The sequence below is a fragment of the Mycteria americana genome, chromosome 12 (genome assembly GCF_035582795.1).
Source record: "Mycteria americana isolate JAX WOST 10 ecotype Jacksonville Zoo and Gardens chromosome 12, USCA_MyAme_1.0, whole genome shotgun sequence".
NCBI lineage: Eukaryota > Metazoa > Chordata > Aves > Ciconiiformes > Ciconiidae > Mycteria > Mycteria americana.
In genome coordinates, this window is record NC_134376.1 from 5,332,179 (window position 1) to 5,347,515 (window position 15,337).

The 15,337-nt window shown below is 38.0% G+C and overlaps 1 protein-coding gene across 1 annotated transcript in view; it reads right to left on the reverse strand.

Moving 5' to 3' along the window:
• The window catches only part of SDK1 (sidekick cell adhesion molecule 1), a 430,085-nt gene that overhangs the window by 218,404 nt on the left and 196,344 nt on the right, over nt 1–15,337 (reverse strand). The gene's annotated exons all lie outside the window — the stretch shown is intronic.

Genomic DNA, 15,337 nt, shown 5'->3' on the forward strand with positions numbered 1-15,337 from the left:
ACCTCAGAAGGTAAACTTTCTGTGTTTATGGTATCACTAATTATCACAACGTCACAGATGAGAACATCAGCAAGTTAGAGCCTAATTGATATACACAGGTTATCTGTGTGTAGATAGGGAGGGAAGAGTTTTCATTTAATCTAAAGCAGGTAGGAAAGCACACCCCTGTAGTTAGCACTGGTGTAGGCCTGAAGGAGTCAATAAATGTCATTGTATAACACAAGTCTACCCTTGCTTAGGGTTGCAACATAACAAATGTCTCTATAAACTCCCTTGTAGGCAGCATTACCCATTTGCACTGCAATAGGGTTGGTTACTTTGCATTTTACTTGTATTAGATGGTCTTTTCTTGACTATACAAGGTAAAGGTTTAATCTAGAGACAACATGTAAAAATTTAATGGCTTAACTGAACAGGACATGGGAAGCTCAAAAACCAGATAAGAATAAAAGAACATGTAAAATTCCAGAGAAAGCCTGTGGAGCAAAGAGCCGACACTAATGCAGACTGGGACAGGCACAAGCTTGGAAATCCAAATGCGAGACTTGGAGCAAGAAACTCCTACCTTCACTTATATTACTTGATGAGAAGCCCCACTGAGTTCAGCTGTGCTATTAGTCATATCCTTGAGCATGAGGTTGAAACAACATAAAATTATTACAGTGGATGAAACAAGTTCATACATCAATAGGCCTCAGAAAGAGTCAGTGCTAAGTCAAAGTATTCGTACACTAATCAATCAACAGTGAACACTCCTGCATTTCTTCCTCCTGTGTTGGTATGATGTGGTTAACGTTAATAATTCACAATTATTTTGCTTTTGAAAAAGCATTTAAAGCAATAGGGGAAATCACACATTCCTACTGTAGCATACTATTTTTTTATACAAAGGAGGGGGCATAGAAAATTACAGGGAGAACACAGCAGCATTCAAATGCTGTGTGTGTTTTATTCATACCACTTCAATTTTCTAATGTGGATACAAAGAACACTGAACTTCTACAAAGCTACCAGTAGATACCAATAAATAAAAATCTCCTGAAAAATATATAAGGCTATATTTTCAGCTTTGATCGCACAACAGCTAAAGATCCCATTTACATTATCTTTATTGACAGGTTTTTTTATAATAAAAACTGTTAAAAACCACCACAGTATGACTTTTTTCTTTATCCAATGAACCTGTACTAGCTTAATTGACTTAGGAAATTAATCAAAGAAACTGTGATAGATTTACAGAGTGGGGATATAAAATGCAATTAATATGACATTTGATAAAGCAAATAAAGATAAAATTCCAATGAAGCGCTAATAATTGAATATTAAAAGACAATGACATTTACATTCATTTCTACTTTAGTTCTAAAGAAAGAAGCATTAGAAAGATTCTTTGAAAATACTGAAATATATTTCAGACTGCTTTATTGCCAGCTGCAACTGCACCCAACGTTCTAAAGGTGATCCTTGAATACTGCCCAGATGCACGCTGCTACTATCTGTATCAAATCGACTGGAAATTCTGACAACTGAACCGTTATACTCATTATATATTAATCAAGGGATAAAGGAATTAAGATGTATTTATTAAGAAAATTGTTCAAAATGAAGATTTTTTTTTAAAAAATTATAATAAACAAATATTCATTGGAATGTGAGAAAAATGTAACATTTGTGGGTGAAATGTAATTAATTTTTAAGACTAAATGAACATAAACATATTTGAACTGAAAGAGATCAGCGCGGAAGGGCTAAACATTATAAATTACACGTTCAAAATAGTGCAAAAAGTTTGATATTAATTTGTATAGAAAAAAGAACTAGAAGACAAAGCAACTACTGAAGACCACTCTTTGGGGTCATCAATTACATAGCCAAATTAATGTTAAATTTAAAAACCCAAAATGAGTTATTGATATCTTAATAGTTCTGCGAAAAATGGAAGGTTTCAATTTCATTAACTAAAGACAGGTATAGAGCACGACACGAGCCTTCACAGGCTGCAGACTCTGGGAGCTTTATTTAGATCAAGTATGAGCCTTGTGCATCAGGAAAATCAATTAGTCCTGTTTTAAGGACTCATTAATTCCAATGTTTCTAAACCATCCGAAGATTCATGCCCCAGCCCTTACCAGGGTTGCAGCCACTTCTTGCACAACAGCTGCACAGAGCACCCTAAAATTGGCTTAACATGTTTTCCTGGGTTTATTGTTTGTTTTCATTGTCTGATATAACTTCTAAATTATGACAGCATCACTCTAATGTTCCAAGGAATATCTGATTCCCGGCTGCTCAGTTTACCAGCATATTTGAGGAAGATGACTGCAGCAGATGGAGTGGACCTGTCAGTAATTCATGCCCAGCACAGAATTCATGAAAAATATAAATACTGCTTTTTTAAAGCAATATCAAATCTAACTCAATCTAACATTTTCCATGACAGGAGCAACTGGCAAATAAACTAAGCAGACTGATCCTTTGGGATTTCTTAAGCATAGGGAAAGGAGCATTTTAAATCATACGTTTTAATAGAAGAATTTTTAAAGTTTCTCTGGAGGTCAGTGGAAGCCTGTGGGGAACAGCAGCCAATATACAAACGGCAACGTACGTGCGAGTGGTAGGCAGTTATAATGGTGGATTCAGTATTGTGACGTCCTACAAGCGATCCCTTTACCACAAAAGCAGCCAGAGACTAGAACAGCTTGATCTGAAAGCAAAGGCAAGTCGGGCCTTTGAAACTACAAGCTATGTTTATGACATGCTGCCTAACCCAAGACTGGTCTGACAGGACGGGAAGAGGCAGCAGTGATGGAGACAAGTCATTTTGTGTACCCAGTTCTAAGTACCTGAACATGTAAACGGGCACCTAATGAGGTTTTCATCGCTTCCATTTATTGCGGCCAGAATTTAGCACTTAGATACGCTCTTGGATTGTTAACTGCAGCCTTCCAAATTGTCCAAATACTGTAAAAAAAATCTGGTGCAAATAATCTCTAAGTTTGATCTAAAGCTTATGGAAATTATTCTGTTAACACCAGTGGATCATGAATCAGGCCTTTAGAAGTAAAGAGAATTTTCCAAAGGGAATACCATTATTAAGGCATTTAAGACAAAGTTTTTGGAGTTAAATACATTTCTCCTGCACTGAAAATTGCATCATTTATTAGAAACGTTGCAAATGAACTCTTCAGTATCTTAAATAGGTGGATTTCCATTAATAATATTTTTTATGTGAAAATACCAAAGTTTACTCTACAAGTGGATAATTCCCAAAAGTTAGATATTTGTTAGGTTATTAGTCTACCAGACTACACAATAAATAGATAATACTAGGTTATGAAAACATCATAAAATGAAAATCAGAGTAACCTGATTAGGTTTTCTCTTGGATAGTTGCCACCTGCTCATGAACCAGTGTGCAATATTTTAGTACAAAGGCTTTCATAAGGCCTCTTTTCCAATATTACCTCCAGCTAATATGAACATCAATCCCTCTTTACAAGATATTTTTTTAGTCAGAAAACCTCTGTTCCCCTTTTAAAAACTTTTGTCCACATTACACAGCAAGCACCTATATTTCTCCACGAGCCAGAGACCATGCAGTAACAGGGATGTTAATAGAAAAGGGAGAGACTATGGAGTAATAACAGCATCATTACTAAAAGGCTTCCCCCATGCATTTTCTCTTTTGGAAAAACGTACAGATACATTGTGGTTAACAACACAGCTGTTCAAGTGAAATCCTGACTCGGAGTAGTGCACGCGTGGCTTAACAGAGTGAGCATTTCACCACCCATGTGTCTTCCAATTCTGATGGGGAATTATTAATCAAAATTATTTAAATACACGTCTTCCACAAACAGTCCATGTTTTTCAGGACTCAATCACCAAGCAAAGTATTAGCGTACGTGCTGCAGAGCAACACGTCCATAGCAACAAAGCACCAAGAGCTGTGACTGGATCCCAGTTTCACAAAATATTGTTCAGGTTCCAGGTATATTGTTACTGCAAATCAACCACCTATTAATAAAAATTTTATAGTTGCGCAGCCACTGAATATTAAGTATAACTACACACATTAACGCACTGATTTTACAATCAGTGCTAGTTTATACCATCGCTGCTCTAGCTATGCCATGGCAGAACACGTGCTTCTGGGAAGTGACTGGGACTTCTAGTCATGAAAGCGTCCCAAGGTTATGCAAGAATAACCAGGACAGTCCTGATTGCCAGGCAGAGGTGGAATACTATCCTGAAGTGAAGGAAGACTAGCTATTGACAGGTTTAGCAGACATATTTCCAGGAGAAAATGAGAGAAGCGGCAGAATTTCTGTGTTTTAAGCTTGGCTTCCCTATTCTCTAGCACTAGTTTTGGAGCTTGTAAGGTCTTGGTTTAGTAAGGCTACAGACATTGTTCCCCACGTTTCTTCATGAACACATTACACAAAATCTGTTCTGTGCAAGTGTAAGGCTGGAACAGAAGTGGATGGAAAATGGTACTTGGCAAAACATCAGCGATCCACTACCTGACTGGAAAGTTGTATCAGGTAGAAACCCACAGGGTCTGCCTTTGGCCTGGCATTATTTAATATTTTCATTGGTGTTTGTTGACTGAATATAGATTTCATTTAGTAAATCTGCAGATAAAGTCCCAAAGACTCTGGAAGACAGAATTAGAATTCCAGATGCAGAAGACCTGTTCAAGCCTCTCCACAAGACTGAGGTTTGCAGTTCAATGAGCAAATTCAAAACACTGTATCTGAGAAGGAATAACTGACTGCAAAACAGGCAAACCTCACAAGAGGGTGTGCAAGCAGCAGTATCATTGGAAAAATTAAGAAATAACCCCGTTTCTCACCCAGTGTGGCCCCCACTCAGTTTTGGCTATCAGATTTAAACATGTGGGCTAGTCAAGAAGAATAAAAAAAACCCCAAAACCACACCAGAACCATCCACATCCACTTCCCCTCCCCCCCCGCCCCCCCCCATCCAACCCCATCTAGAAAACATGACATGCAGGAGAATGCTCAAAAACCCAAAAAAGTTGTCAAAAGTGTTTTCATATACTTACAGGACTGTTACAAAAAAGTATCTTGGATTTAAGTGGAATCATCAAATATTGAGTCTTGTTATAAAAATCTTAGCAGTTTGCCCTCGGAAAAGCTTATTTTTAGTCTTTGGAGATAGAGGCTCCCAGAAAGGATGCTCAGATGAATTATCCCAAATATATATTTAAAGTCATGCTCGTATCAAGCAATTACTGGTCTAGAGATTAAAAATACCCACAAAACAACACCCAAGATAATCACTACATAACTGATCAAGTTGGCAGTGAGAAACAACACTACCAATCCAGAAGCAAGCAATTACAGTAACAAACTAAGGAATAATATTCATAAGTGTGCTACTTATGTTAAAATGTTCTTTTTGTACCCCCAGGTTTTTAGCAGCTTCAATTCTTATTTAATGCAACAATTATTATCAGACAACTCTACTCCTTTGGTTTCAGTTTGGGGATTTTTTTTTATTATTATTACATTTTAAGCAACAAGACTTCGTACAGCTGATATAAGTACCTATGCGTGCTTAAATCTCAGCTCTTGGGTGTTATCTTACTGAACCACACTGATGCATGCCTGGATGTGCTGCTCCAGCAACAGCAGTTCTCAAACTAGAAGAAAAATCCAGATTTTCAAGACAAAATATACATCTCGGTCAACAATAGAAACCAAAGACTTGGAATAAAGTCAATTTTCTCCAGTCTCCTCTTCTTATGAAACTCTTACTGCGTTCAAGATATTTGTAAACAGAGTATCTATTTTCTTCTCTCTCCAGTTTATCATATAATCAACACATTGAACTCCACTTGCAACATCACTATCTGTTGCTATGGACATAGCTAGCAACCACTGGAAAGAAGGAGAGTGGAAATTTTTTAATATAAATGGGTTATTTAAACAAAACATTGCACTTAAAAAGTATCATAGGTTGTTGATCTCCACAGCTGGCTGGCTTCACTGACAGCAAGCAGAAAGCCTATTTGTAATCATCTGGGATTTTATAGGTCAATTTTCAGATATACACAGACATGAATATTGCTCCGCTTTATGATATTTCTCCTGAATTGATTATTCAGGGTGCTATGGGTTGTTTTTAAACACTGATTTTTTTCCCTTTCCTTCACTGTGAAAGGAAAACTTCCGTTACTAAATTATATCTCCACTTCTGATAAAACATGTCAGCGCTGTATGTGGTATAGCGGTTTGCAGTCAAGTATTAAAGAGCTTCCTGTTGAATATTGTATCTTCATACCATTATTTCACTGAGATACATTTGTTTTTATTCTGTAGTATATAAGGCATGACTGTGAACTGCTCTAACTGTAAAACAAATTAGCAAACAAATTTGGCCCTGTCACAGGGCAATGCACTGAAGAGATAATTGGTTATACAACAAAGAAAACTTCAAACTCTTAACAACATACTTAACAGATACATTTAGACATGCCACAACTGTGCCTACTTAGATAATCCCAGCCTCTGTTTATTCATGGTCCTGAACCCGCCTCAGCACCGTCTCTGCCATGTTATACCTGATTCCGCACATACCTCATTCAAAACCATCTCCATTTTCACATAGGTGTAGCCGAGAATAAGATCTGGCACAGCTGTCTCTGTATAAACATACCTAGGCTCAGGGACTCAACAGTCTATACCACAGCAACTTCAAAGTATCCACACAGTTGGAAATAAAATTTCGAGTCCCAGACAGGTCAATGCAAATCTCCAATACATTTGGTCAGTTTTCTCAGTTGAAACAAGTCCTTTTTCAGCAGCTAAATACACGCACATGAGTATATTTAAAACTGATATACTGAGTACACAGAGCATTGACAGAAATCATCTAGCTATAATCACAAAACCTAAGGACAGCTGCATATCAGTGAAGATGAAACACCCACGCACATCGTGGAAGACCTCAAGAGGACGGCACCTCCAATGACTGTTTATTATCACATAAGCCAAAGGCATTGTTTTTCTCCTAGTGCCGGAAAAATATATACCCCTCTTACAAACACTACATCCAAACTTACCACGGTAGCCCTACAAGTGAGAAGAGCACCAAACTAGCTGCTCAATTCCTTTAGGTGACCCAAAATACATGTTGAAATAAACAGGAGAGTTTCAAGGGATAGGAAAATTTGTACAGCAATAGCTTATGACACGCTTGTTTTTGGGAGTAGTAGGGAATGTTACGCTCCAGAACTAGCAGTCTAGTAGTCCACTAGTCCTTAAATGCATTACTTCGCCTTTTAGTAGTACCAAATCTTTAAACAAAGAGCATGGATATGGTAAAAAGATGCTGCCAAAGAGCAGCAGTACTGGGTAGCAATAGACCAATTTATTTAGACAAGTTTTACCATGAAAGATAATTAAAGATTTAGTGGCCTGGATCAATACAACAGCTAACACTATCTATGTACAGTACTGCAGTTTGCCAAGACTTGCATTTGTGTTACTGCTGCAAATTCATTGTACAACGTTATTATATAGTATCGCAGGTTTGCTGTCTACATCAAAATAGGGATTTTGTGTAGTTATTTCTACTCACACACCATTAAGACATATGCTATTGCTACACAGCACAAATCGAGCACAGGCCCAGGAGCCAAGTATATCCTGGTTTTATCAGGGATATGTAGCCTCGAGCAAGTTATTTAGCCCTTCGGTCTGTATGTTTTGCCAAGAGAGAAAAAGGATAATACATGTATGTATTTCTTTTTACGCTGAAAAATTTATCTAGAGGCTTAAATAGTTAATACCTCTAGTACTCAAAAGATGTAGATGGTTGCGTAAGTGCTAAATCTTAATACTCTTTACTTTCCCCCCTTGCATTTCAGTTTGACTATCAGGCATTTTGTTAAGACTTTAGGCAAAGCAACTTCTTGCTTTCTGATTTTCAACTGCTTTAGCATCTCGTGAATTATACACGCCGGGCAGGTGAGCATTGCTTTCCAAACACCAGTCTTTTAGTAACTCACGGTATCGCACTACTTCTTTCAGCACAATCCCCTCATACTGCGTACAAATGCCTTTAGTAACAAACACATCTACCACAGACTCCGTAAAATCGTGGTTATTACCAAAATAATACAGTGGAAGAAATTTCAAGTCAGTCAATCACAGACCTTTTTCTAACGCTATTAACACAAACACTTCAAAGCACTTCAAGTTAGTGACAATAAAACATAAGGAAAACACTGGTTAAAAAACCAAATGTGCAGAACTTCAGCAGAAATTTAAGAGGAAGCAGTGACTCCCTATTTCTCTCATAAACAGGCCATGCAGTGACATAAAAGCACAGCCAGGTTGGATACATTCAACCATATGTTGAACATACATACGAAGCCAAACACTGGAAACTTTGGACTAAAAAGAAAACTGCGTAACATCCCAGCAGCATTTTGTGTTATGATTTCTACTCAAACACGGCTTCCTGTCAATACTGTGTGAAACAGAGCACAGTAAACAACTGGAAAATATTGCTCTATCAATAGCATTTTATCTATCCAGTTGGGTATACATTACTAGTCAAAAATAATACAAGCGGAAAATTTGTCAGCAAGAAAGGAGAAATACCCCTTTCCAATAAATGAGGCAAACATACACAAAGAGGTTGTGCAGCAAAGCTACAGAATTCTAAGGTGGAAAGTGAAGTTATGAGAGGGTTTATGTAAGAGATTAAGAAGATAAACACAACTATATCTAAATCTGACTATTTGATCATCCCTTTCCCAGGCAAAGTAATATCACATATATTAAAATCTACAAAACCTCAATGTGAATATTAGCATCTTAAAGCATCCTGGAAGATAGCCTTTAGACATTCAGAAGTATAGCTCCCTTTTGGGATCCGTTTGTATGTTGTATTTGAAACCTGGGTTGCAGCCCTTGACTCCAAAACCTCATAAAGAACACTTCAGTGGCCAACTAAAATGTAAATAATGCACGATTAAAGGAGCAACAGACCATATAGATTTTTTTTGCTTTCAACCTGGGTGGTGTTGCCAAAAGCAGGAAGATAGGTAGCGTATCAACTCTATTTATTTTTAAATTACTTGAAATCAATACACAGTGTGTTTGTATGACTTACTGCTTATTTGACTTCCCAGTCTAATGACACAAATTTCCTTGCGGTGGACCCACGACATATGTACAGGTCTCCTGGTTGTAAAGCTTAAGGAAGTCAGAAGGCCAAAGTTTGTGTAGTAAATCTTGCCAGTCCCCTGGTAGAACGACAGCAACTTCTACTTCCGAAATAGTCCCAGAGGTAACATAGAAGGCAAAGAACTTCAAGTCCCTTCCTTGTGATACTGAAGCTATAAGCACTACACATTCCGTCTAATGAAGAGCAATAGAGAGTACGCATCTGAGAGACTGCCTTGTTTACATTTGCCGGATGATCCATAAACACTATGCCTACTGAGCAGGCAAATGAAACCCTGAAGTGTCAGTAGATGCAGTTTGGTTTCTTTGATTTTACGGCTACAATACACTTTGCAGAGCATTTTTATTTTCAGTGCCGAAGAAACACTCAGCTATGAGTTACATGGCAAAAGAACTCACAAATCCTGGAAAACATGCATGCGTATTACCAGCCTAGCTTATATTCCTGGGGTTGTGAACAGAATGCTCAACATCTTGCCAATGCAAGTAATTCTACATAATAGTTAGACCAGAACAGAAAACCTCTGATGCCCCCAAAGTCTTTGCTGCAATCTGTCTTCACGTATTTATCTCCTTACTTGCAGGCATTCCTACTGCAGAGGTTTTAGGGATTTGCTCCTGCAACGCAGCAAAACGCTGCTCCCTGCGATTCCCCTCATCTGGAGAAGAGGTGCTATTACTGAGTTAATGGGCAGTAGACACAACAGTTCCATCACCTTCAGTTACTGACTCTTTTTATCCACTTTGCCCTGTAATGAGGATCTCTACTTGCTCACATTTACGTAATGGCAGCATCAGCTATCCCCTAATCCTGCAACACATTAAAATGGAAAGACAGATGCAGGAAAACATTAAAATGCCCTTATCACTTGGCTGCAGGGGTATAAACTTAAAATAGGAGATTGTTTTTCTGTTGAAAACAAGCAAATAAATACATTTACTGAATTTTCTTCTTAAATAAGCCTTATGAGTGTTGAAAGGATGCTTTGATTATTACTGTAAAGATAAACAATGAAACATTCCCTTATATCTTACCTAGGTTAGATAGAAACAAATTCAATTCCTTCCTGTACGTGTTTTTCCCAGGTGCATTAACACACTTCTTTACATTCAAGAACCAACTTTTATTACAAGCTGAGTGTGTAGGGAACAGGGAGATAGGGAAAGAAAACAGAATGAACAGAATGCTAATGAGAAAGAAAAATATAGCCTCAACAGCCAATCCCTTTAATTAGACAGATGTCTACATTTTTAACTTCTAAGTTCTTAATCCTGTTGTTACTGAACTTAGAAGATGGAAAACAGAAACAATGCTCAAATAAACCCTGCAGGCTACTTCGCCAAAGGAAATATGAAAATTAACTTCTTATCTCCTAAGAGGAAAATATGGTACAAAAGAATGACAAACAAGGGTCGTATGAGAGCCAGAGCAATGAGGCCAATGATAGCAACGTACAAACTTCAGAATGAAATCTTGAAAACAGAGCTAACGAATAGGAGATACCAAACAAGACAGTTATGCAGGATGGTTAGGTAGACTTCTTGTTTTCTTCCCTATATTCTTTACCCAAAAACTAAGAGCTAAAACAAGTATTTGGTTATACTGCAGCCCTTCCTGAATCAAGTAATACAGTAAGAAAAATTACCATCTGCAACAAGTCTCCTTAACCTAATAATAATAGAACAGAAAGACAGTTTCTTGCAGGTTTGTAGTACTTAGGAAGATAAATCCTCATTTGTTGATAGGCATCTTTGTACAAAGAACAGAAATAAGTTCACATAGTAGCCTTGTTTTGAGGCAGCAAAAGCACATTGTGCAAGCGCTTAATATTTAACCCAGAACAGAAGCTGAACACGTACCCAGGGATTGTAACTTAAAGCTAAAACAGTTACACAGGAATGCAGGCTCACAGTTACTCAATATATACAAGTCTACGCTTCAGCTCAATACACTCTCTGCAAAGTCAGAGACACCACTGGGAAAGAGAAAGTCATGGCACGGCTCATTTCTAATTGAGTACTCGTGTATGAGAATGAGCAGAAGAGAGGGCACACATCCACACTAAAACACACAGATACGCATCTCGGGAGATGTGTCAGGGCTGCTTCTTGATTGATCCCTCTGTCAACTGAAGTACTGAAGTTCCTCCTTAGCTCATTCAACAGCCTGAGTTTTTGAAGTAGATACTTTAAATTCTGTTCCCCAGTGCCTCAAATGAGCCAGTAGTGCCTACACGAAGGTAGGGATTGTTATAATCACAGAATCAAGTTTTAAAGCCTAATGATATTGCTCTACAGATAATTTCACTTTAGATGACTTCACCTAAAGGTCATGAATATAACTCGTACCTTCTCCTTCCTCTTTCTTTACTCTTCACTACAGAGTGACAACTGAAAAGGAATATTTGAGAAGAGAATGCCAGTGTCTTTGCAAGAACAGAAGCAGCACCAACACCGCTAACACTATCTTAATGGTTTCCTTCCTAAAGCAGCAGAGGGACTGTCAGTTTAAAGAAACTCCTCACTCTAATAGCACTGGAAACAGAAGGGAAAAACTCTTCACCAAAATCAAACCTTTCAATAATGGAATTTTTTTCTACATTCCCGTTGCAGCTCAGAAGTGGAATCTCTGATGCCTCAAGGATGTATCAAAATAATATTTGTTGGTAATCTCTATGGCAAGAACAACATTAATTTAAAGCATTTTCCTAAGAAGTGCAATTCTCTTTTTCCCATATAAAGCAGCTGGAGGTTTACTAGAGTTGCTGAGCTGCCTGAAACCCTACTTTTCCACCCCATCATCATTTTCTGGTATACGCGCTTCCAGCCTGTGACTCAGTGGTGACTCTGTAAATGTGCAGCCCACACCACGCAGTCTGTTACATGTCCCAGCCCTGAGACAAACTGCCAGTGAACCCACTTACGGGAGCCTGCAGCAACACATAAAGGATAATGTTAAGATGACCTGTGAAGATGAATGAGCAAACCCCAGAGCTCTGAATTTCAATGCTTTATTGCTTTAAACCATATTTCATCCACTTAACGCAGATTTAAAACAGGTCCTTGGGACTGCTTTCAACCAAGAATGTACTTTAAGAAAAAAAAAGAAAGACATAAAACATTTGCTGAAACACAACTGTAATTCTACATGCCTAACATTTCCACATTTGCATTATTTTCTGCAAACATTTACTTGTAGTACCAGCAACTGCAAAATTATGCACATTTGCCCTGTCAGGTAATTTCAGTTGAACAACAAAATGGTGCAGAGGCCAACCCGTCAGCACTGAAACAACAGCTGCTCTATTGCACTCCACTGCAGAAGTACAAACATAGCCCGCATTGCCAAGCGGCACCTGACACCGGGAAGGCAAACACACCATTTCAAGTGGCAGAACTAACAAGGCCTTTTTTCTCACAAGTTGCATCCTATGCCCCTAAACCTTCCCACCATCCACACCACCACCACCAAAAAAATAATAATCAACCAGAACCCTTACCTCCTTTAACATCTGACACTACAGCCCCGCTACCTCCCTTTGCTACCTCCAGCCATAAAAAGCTCTGGACAGCTTTCCACTCTGCCTTCCATTCTCTCTCCAAGCAGCCCTCCTTTTCCAGCAGCCAGCCCAAACCCTCTGAACTCCTGCTTCCTCCACCTCCCTGACTGTGTGGCTGAGCAAGTGGTGGCACCTGCAGCTCCTTTAGAGATGAGGGCAAGCTGCTGAACCCAACTCAGCTCAGCTGAGCCCAGCTGGCAGCAGGCTTTCTACCAGCGGGGTACCTCTTTGGGGCTTTTTTCTCTAACCTAGCATCCGATTCCCACAAAGATTGTGGAAACTTCTGTTTGTACCCTCTGCTCAGTGGAGCTAATTTTGTCCCACGGGTTCAAAAAGATTTTGTAGGAACAAACCAGAGGCAGATGTGGACAAACAGAACAGTACTATGTAAGCTTTAGTCTTTCAGGAGGAACCTTTGTAAAGATGTCCACACCATGCCAGATCCCATTTATTTCTTGGTAGCTGTACTGCTTTGCACAGCATTGCATTGAGTCCTGTGGATAATAATCTATCTTTTCATGACAAATTCCAGTCCTCCCATCATCTCAGAGCAGAAAGATCCAGAACTGAAATCCATGCTTATATGACTTCTTTTCATGTCTGCATACAGGTCCACATAAACTTCTGATCCCAGGATATATAGTCTACATATATTGAATATACATCTCTACCTAGTCTATATGTATAGAATAGATATACAGAAATAGATCTACATCTATAGAATATATCTATATATAATCTATATCTATAATAAGACATCTATAACAATAATTATTATCAATTAGTAATGTATTCTAGAAATAGTAATATATTCTATATCTACAAGACAAGTTTCTGTTTGGAGGTTTGAGTTATGGAATCTAAGCTACTGTTAATTTAAAAAGACTCCACTCAAATTATATTTTGCTCTAGTCCTTTTTCTTGCGTCCTCACACTGACTGTGTTTCATTCTTTAAATAGTGAGTTGCTTCAAGAACTCTAGGGAGAAGAAAAACATGTTACTGTGGAGGATATGCCTGCTCTCCTATTTAAGCTTTAAGCTTTGCTTTCAACAGCCAAAGAAGTAGCAGGAAAGTGGAAGGTTAAAAACTTTGCTTTTCTTCTCTGCCAAAACAGTAAAAGAAAAATGAGATTGCTGAATAGCTGACAATGACTGCGGAATCAACACAGCAGTGATCTGCCTATAAGCTGCAAAGGGCAACACCAAGGCATCTGCTTAAAAGCTTATACCAACTGTGGGATAAAAAGAGTAAGGAAGCCACAATAAAACATAATTATTACAGGAGCTATAATTATGGCATTATTCTTCGGCGTATTCAATGTTGTGCACATTAAATGTTGTACACTGTGAATATTTAATGATTATATGCTTACTCAGAACCCTTAATGTCCTTAAAATACAGGTATTTTTCATGTATTAGGAAGAAATTACACATAATTTTTGTCCTAAGGATCTGCAGTTGAAATACATGGACAACATTCTGTGAGTCTTCTGCAAATTTACATCTCAAAGCTTTGGAAACTCTGTATGTTTACAGCCGCTGCACGTCAATTTTCAGTTCTTTCTGAAACAATAATCCACCATCTTGACCTCAAGAAAACAAAATGTAACCTTTGAGTGGTCAATTGAGGCTGTGTTCTGTATTCTCATCTATAAGAGTAACTGATAAATAGCTACCTTCAATTACACTGCTTGTAGTAGGTCTCTAAGAAGTCTAAAAAACTTGGGATACATGCAAACATTCTTCAGTAGTAACAAGCAAAAGATATATTTCTGCAATAAGAAATAGCAGGAAGCATGATTCACTAAGTGTCAACACAGCATAAAACATAGTAGTTTCTACTAAACTACTTTTCTATAAACCATGCAGCCAGCAACCATGTAAAGAAGACAGATTTTAGTACACGATGTAGTATAACATGGGCTAGACATATAGTTTTCAGTGTGGTATAAAGATATAGATGAAAAATTATTAATTTTTCTAGTATGCATTGAGGGTTTAGTACAGTAAATATCAGCAATGGATTTATTACATTCTGCGGGTTGCATCCTTACCTGAATGGAGAGCACTACAACTTGATGTATCTGGTTTTTATACTAGAAAAGACTGACATTTTAGAACAAGTTATTTAAATTTTTTGTCAACAGTTTGAGCTGTTGTAAGATTGCAAATGGTTTTGCCCAAAATTTGACTTTTTCCACCACAAACGTCTAATCACCACAAACTCAAAACAGAAGAAACAGCTTCCAAGACTGCCAGTTGGCTCATCATATCAGAATGGGAATCTTGCAGATCTTACAAATTATTTCCCGTTAGCAGCGAACTGCTGATAACTCTTCTCAAAGTACAATTTTGCAGTTTTCCATCCCTTTCTTAGTAGCTTCTAGCAGACCAGACTTTCTTACAACTTACAAGGCAGTATCAAAAGCCTTGCTGAAATTAAGATGTGTGACATCTGCTGCTCCACTCGTATCTACAGAGCCTGCTACCGAGCCACAGAAGGGTTCAACACCATCCATTTCTGACATATATATATATTGGTTGTTAAATG